The following is a 7,055-nucleotide window of genomic DNA, read 5'->3' as shown; positions in this document are numbered from 1 at the left end:
TCACACATTTGTCACACATGCAGACCCTAAGTGAACGTGATCTTGGTTAACACGGCCAAGCCAAGACTTGAAACAATCCACCTCAAGAACTTAAACTCACATAGATTAAGCCCAGTTAGGCGCCATGGCCAAAATAATCTTTGTAGTTAGGTGTAGGATCAATGGGATATGATTCCAATAAAACCCATTGATCACTTAAATTGAGACATAGAAAGTTGACATATTAGGGAGCTTAAAATCCTTCACCATCCCACGGTCCAAAGCTAGAGTGCATCAGAAACTTGATTCAGAGGGGTTTAGGCTAGATCATAGTTTGAGTGGTTCTACTAGAGGCTACCCAAGTTGTGGTAGGGGATTCCATGCTGTGGTTGATCACCAAGAAGCTCAAGAATAGACCACACCCATGGGATGAAGGTAACTTTAGTGGCCAACCTTAGGAAAACACCTTATAGGACTGGCTGTGGGCAAACAATTGGTCCTCTACCCCACCTTTCTATAGAAATATCTAGTTACAAGGATCATATTCTGTCATGTAAGAAGTCTCTTGGAAGGCCATCTGAAATAATAGAATTAGGACTTGTTTGAGGATTTAGATCACCTTTAGGTTAGAGGTCATTTTTTCTTTGATAGGACGTGTTTTCTTGAATTAGAGTAGCATATCATTATAGTTAGTTTACACTTGGCACCACTGCACTAGGTGTTTGCTTGTTGTTTGTTACTTTTTTATCCTATCATCACCCTTTATTCTATTGAGTCATCATTTCCTTGACACCATTGCGCCCCCTAGACACTTGTCACAGATACTTCGTTGCCTTCGCCCCCAGTTTCTTTTAGGACATATTACTCCTAATCGTCGAGTTCGAACCCATCCTCCTAGTCCTCCATTGAGTCCCCATACTGACTCTAGTTCTTCTGATTCTTCTAGTTCTTCCTCTGATTCCACATATTCCCAACCCCACACCGCCACCATGTCAGGCACTAATGTGGGTGGTGGAAACCTAGGTGGTAACCAAGGTAACCCCACAGGAGGAACCTCTTTAGGTATGGACACTAATCCACCCTTTCTTCCTTATATGGTTGGTTTGAGCCTCCCTAATTTCAACCAACTTATCAATGATCCTCTTCTCCATAACTCGAATTGGCCTCCCATGCCCACCAAGATTCCTTCCGACATTCCCAAGTTTGAAGGTAATCATGAAGAAGACCCCACTGATCATGTTCGCTCTTTTTACATGTGGTGTTCATCAAATTCCATTACTAAAGACTCAATCTGTCTTTGACTCTTCCAACGCACCCTAACTGGGGTTGCTACCAAATGATATGTGGACTAACTGCATGCCTCCCATTCTACCTTTGTGACTCTCTCCAAATATTTTCTTTCACATTTCCAGTTACCTCTCAGATATGACACATGTACCAAACTCTTGACCTCTTTCCATCAAAATTTTTCCACTTGCCTTTCTAACCATGTTAAAAAATGGCACAGAATGAGGAGCATGTGTAGAGCCCCTAAGTTTGAAGACCATGTATATATGGATTGGTTTTAAAAAATATTTTGGCCCCCATAGGTAAATATGTCACCTCTCACTTCCCTCAAACTAAGAAAGAAGCTCTCCAAATAACCTTAAAATATTATCAGTCAGGTTATGTTTATACTTTCCTCCCGGATCAGCCTCAACCCAGTGATGCTAATGCAGCGGGGGTATCTCACGCTGCTGACGGTATTATTGGATCTCTTTTCCACTCTCAACCATCATCATATTATCAAACTCCTAAGAGTTATGGTCAATCCCAAGGGGGACCAGTTCCACTTACACTTATCCCCATCCTGATCCTTCGCGTGTCAACTCTTACCAAGGTAAAGGCATGTCATATGCATATCCCCATCCGCATCAATCAATGTCAGGGCTAGTTGTTTCTCAACCTGGTTATTAAAATGTTTCCGTGAATCCTTACTATCCTTATGCACTGCCTAGCGCTCTAGCCCCACCAACACCAATGCCTCAACCTCAAATTCCTCTGCCTCCTCTGCCACAAGACAACCACCTCCACAAAATCAATAGTATGCTAAGTAGAGTGCTACTAATGCTCCCAACCCCAAGAGAAGGAATAAGGGGAATGATAACCATAATAATCAATCTCAAGGTAACCAAGGCAATCACGGTCGACAACTTAATTCCCTTAAGGGTGACCAACCTAATCCCACAACCTAGTAACAAGGCAGCCAACCCAAGCGGAACAAGGCTCTTAGAACCAAAAAACCTTGTTCCTGTTGCAGAGTTTTTAGACATTATACTCATGAATGTCCCCTTTTACGTTAGATGCATCAAGTATAGGAAGCTCAAGCAAATGCCTCTAAAGGATCTCAGAGGTGACGAAAAATGGCCAAAAGTGGAAATTATTAGTTAGAAAAATATACTACAAATATAGTCAAAATTTGAAAGAATGCCAATATTTTTTTTCCTGAGACTATAAATAATTGAAGGTTCTAGCCAAAGAAACAGGGGAGATAAAGATTGAACTCATTGGTAATGCTAAATGTATTAAGAAGGGACCATACGAATTGTTCAAAAGGATCTTGAAATCACATTGGAAGCTTGCATCATTTATCTAATAAACTATTTGGAGTGGGATAGCCCCATGGTTATGCATCCCAAGAAGCATGACCCTAACCATAACCTACCTACATCCACATCCATAAACTTGAACCTACAATGGTCAAATCATACCTTAATATCTCCTCCCATGACATGATGGGCACATACTTCCTCAACCAAATTCACTTCCATAGTTAATTACCCCTATCACCCATCATCACCATAATTTCACCCCTAAAGCATCACTTAACATTTCTAGGTCATGCAAACCCAAACCCCCAGCCAACTTAGGCAGAACGAGTGTCTCCCATGCCACCAAAGACAACCTCTTCACCTTATTTGAGCCCCGCAAGAGGAATTCTTGTCACTTTTCCCTAAACTTAACACGTGCAACTTTTGGCGCTGACATAGTTGACATTTGATAAATAAAAATAGTTTGTAGTACTTAATTGATTAGAATTAACCTCCCATCTAAGTTCAAGGCTGAAAATGTCTACTTGTTAATATTATTGGTGAGTTTTAGAAGAAGATCCTACTTAATATGAAGGGTACCCCCAGGTACTTAGAGGGAAGAGAGTCTATTTGAAACTCCAACACTTGAGATAGATGACACTAAATCAACTCCTTACAATTAAAAAATAGAATACTAGTTTTCTTGTTGTTAAGAACGGTACCTGAAGATTCCTTAAAAGTTGAAAGCAGAAAACATACCTCTTTCACTTCTCTGAGGGTAGGTTGACCAAATAGGCACACATTATCAACAAATTTTTGGTGTGTCACTGGAAGGTCTTCACCAAATAGGTGAAGACCTTTAAGATTCCCTTTAGAGAAAGAATTAAAAAAGAATCATAGTAACCCTTCCATAGCCAAAATAAATAAGAATGGAGACAATGGACCCCCATGCCTTAGTCCATTTGACGAGTTGAAAGTGCCAAAAGGAGAATCATTAATCAAAATTGCGAAGAAAGGTGTAGAAATAAGAGAATGCACCCAATAAATCTAGTGCCAAGAAAAACCAAAAGCATCAAGAACCTGCAACAAGTAATCCTAGCTAATTTTTCCATACACCTTAGACATATCAAAATTTATCATCATGCCCGGTTTCTTTGAACTCTTCAAAGAGTGAATTATCTCATGAACTGTGATCATAGGATTAGAAATTTTTCTACCCTCCACAAAACCGATTTTTTCTAGGGAATTGAGCTCCTTTAATAGAGGTTTCGAACTATTAGCAATGATAGTAGTTATGACCTTATAGATAACATTGCATAATGCAATGGGTTGAAAGCCACTGGGATCCAAATATTTTACAACTTTAGGAATCATGAAAATAAAAGTTGCATTGACCACTCCACATTGCCTGAAATTTTTTTGATTCCTCCACCACCTCATGAATCTCCTTTCCTAAAAAACTCTAATAGGCCTTAAAAAAATCCACATTGTACCCATTTGGTCTAGGCAATTTATTTCGACGCATATCCAAAATCGCTTCACTTCTTGAAAGGAGATCGGTCTCATCAAATCTATATTCTATTCCTTGCCAATAAGTTTAGGAATATAAGCTAAAATATTATTAATAGCTGATTTCTTGTTATGAGAAGGTTTGGTTAGGACATCCTTGTTAAAAGCAATTAAATCATCTTCAATTTCCTTATGTTGATTTTTTTCTCAATCCATCTCTCCCAATTAATGAAAAAAACTGGTTAAAATGCTTGTGTTATATCATGGATTTATGAAAAATTTTGGAATTATTCTCCCCTTATTTTAACCACTGAACTCTACATTGTACCCTCTAGAGAATTTATTCCTATTATCTTCTCAATTCTATTTTATTCAACATGATCCTCTCCTCCATTACTAACTTTGAAGTACGCCCTTCTAGGATCATACATTGCTATATTTCTTGCATTTGGGGCTCTAGTTTATGTTTCTCCTCCAAAATGTTACCAAAATATTCCTTATTCCACAATTTAATCTTTGCTTTCAATTCCTTGAGTTTCAACTGAAATGTATGCATCTTGTTCTTACCTTGGACAATAATTTCCTCCCACCACACTTTAGCCTTCTCCACAAAATTTTGCACTTGAAGCCAAAAAATTTCAAAGTGGAAGGGCCTATTTCAGGGAGCTTCTTTAAGGTCAATCTCTAACTAAAAAAGCCAATGACCTGAACTAAGATAAGGAAGAATGGCCTCTTTAATGAAAATATCCTTGTCCATAACTGTTCAGAAACTAAAAAATAATCCAATTGACTCGCCACCCAGTGTTTTCTCCCTTTTGTATTATTCCAAAGGAAAGTACCATTAATGGTGGGAACATCCACTGGCGCAAACTCTCCAAAAGTTCCACAAAAGAGGTTGATTCAGGGTCCAACTTTCAAACCCCTCCCTTTTTTTCATCTAGAGCTCTGATAAGGTTAAAATCCCCTCTTAGGATCTAGAGAGAGTATGAAATAAGACTTATATGTACCTTAATATTCTCCAAAAATGTCAACTTTTCTCCCACCACAAGAGGACCATACACTATCATCTGTTGGCATTATGTTTTCTGGTATGACTGTATGTTACAGATGTTGTACTTGATGGCAACTCCAGTGGTAAGGCTCTCAGTTTGTTGAAAATTAAGAAGGACGCAGACAATCGGTTCAGAAAGTGCGTCCCCGCAGGTATACCATGCAGAACCCGCGTCCAGGGACGCCGGCCAGCCGTTCAGGGGGTGCATCTACCCAGTGCACACATTTCAAGGCACGTGGGGGTTTCTTGTGTGGTATCTAGCCGACGGTTTTGTGTTTCTATGGTGTCGGCTCGTGGTATTGTTCCATGTTTTGGGGAGGAGCTTGCCTATATAAAGCAAAGGTGTTCATTTGGATTGAGCAAGTGTCTTGGGTTGAATATCTTATTTGGTGAGATCTAGTCCAGATCTAAGAGGGCGAATCTTCTAATGGACTGTGATCTCTATGGCGCATGATCAGATCTGTAGATCTGACTGTTTGGGTCTGTTCTGAAGTCTTCATATCATTTACATCTGAAGGGTCGCAGGTTCAGTGAAGGGAAAGTGCGCCGGGACGCTGATACTGTAACGGGCAAGTGCGCCGGGACGCAGGTACTGTAAAGGGCAAGTGCGCCGAGACGCAGTACAGTAGAGAGAGACCTGCGTGGGGACGCAGGGCGATCAAGGTTCAGGTGCGTCTCTGAAGCAGAAGGACGCGGCGCGATAGTGTTTTCAGGTGCGTCTCTGTAGCGAAAGACGCGGCGCGATAGTATCCTTGGGTGCGTCCCTGAAGCAACAGAACGCAGAGCAGTCAAAGGAACAGTGCGTGGGCACGCAGCGGAGCAGAAGGATATCTGCGGGTGGACGCAGAGTAGCAGAAGGTTAACAACGTCTGGTCGCAGGCCACAGAAAGGAAAACTGCGTCTCTGTTTTAAGATGTTCTGTTGATTGAATTTCTCTATTGATAAGGTGTTCTGGGTTAGTTCTGTTGTTGCTGATCTGATATCTGTAGTAATCTATATCTGTTATGTACTTGTTGATCATCTGATGCTTTATGAAAAGAAGTAGGGGGTTGTAGCTCCCTTCCAGGAGTAGACTGGAAAACGAGAAAGAGAGAGAGTTGTAGCTCTCTGCAGGTTGCAGCCTGCGTACTAGTAAAGGACTGCACCAGTACAAAATCATTGTAAAAGAAGTTTCTAAATTGAAAGAAGATAGAGACATATTGCAGCAGGTGGTTTTCACCCACATTGGGTTTCCACCTTACATCTTGTGTTCTTTGGTGTGATTATCTGTTTTTCATGCTCATTATTTTATGGTACTGACATGCAAAAATAATTCAAAGATCAAATAAGGAAGATTTATTAAATTGCTTGATAATACTGATTCACCCCCCCTCTCAGTATTATTTTCAACAATTGGTATCAGAGCAGGTCCTTCAGAGAAGCTTGATCGCTTGAAGGTAGATCGTTCATCATGAGCAACTACAAAAAAGAAGCATCAATCAGGCCACCTATTTTTGATGGGACAAATTTCAATTATTGGAAGGTAAGAGTTACTGCATATCTTCAATCTCTTGGTACAGAAGTTTGGAACATTGTAGAAACAGGCTATGCTTTTCCTTCAGCTACTCCTACAAATCCAGCTGAGAAAAAGCAGTATGAAACAAATGCAAAAGCAGTGAGTACTCTATTAGGAAGTATATCCCAAACAGAATTCATGAAGGTCATGCACTTCAAATCAGCAAAAGAGATATGGGACAAAATGATCACTAGCTATGAAGGAGATGAACAGGTAAAACAAGCTAAACTTCAAACTCTCAGGATTCAATATGAGACTCTCAAGATGTATAATGATGAAAGTGTGGCTAATTATTTTCTTCGGGTAGATGAGATTGTTAATTGTATGAAAAATTTGGGTGAAGAAATAAAAAAGACTATAGTAGTTCAAAAGATTCTAAGATCATTATCCC

The sequence above is a fragment of the Pinus tabuliformis genome, chromosome 5_1 (genome assembly GCF_031772625.1).
Source record: "Pinus tabuliformis cultivar Carrire ecotype Pingquan chromosome 5_1, CPIR1, whole genome shotgun sequence".
NCBI lineage: Eukaryota > Viridiplantae > Streptophyta > Pinopsida > Pinales > Pinaceae > Pinus > Pinus tabuliformis.
The sequence above is the reverse complement of the archived record's forward strand: the minus strand, read 5'-3'. Positions refer to the sequence as shown.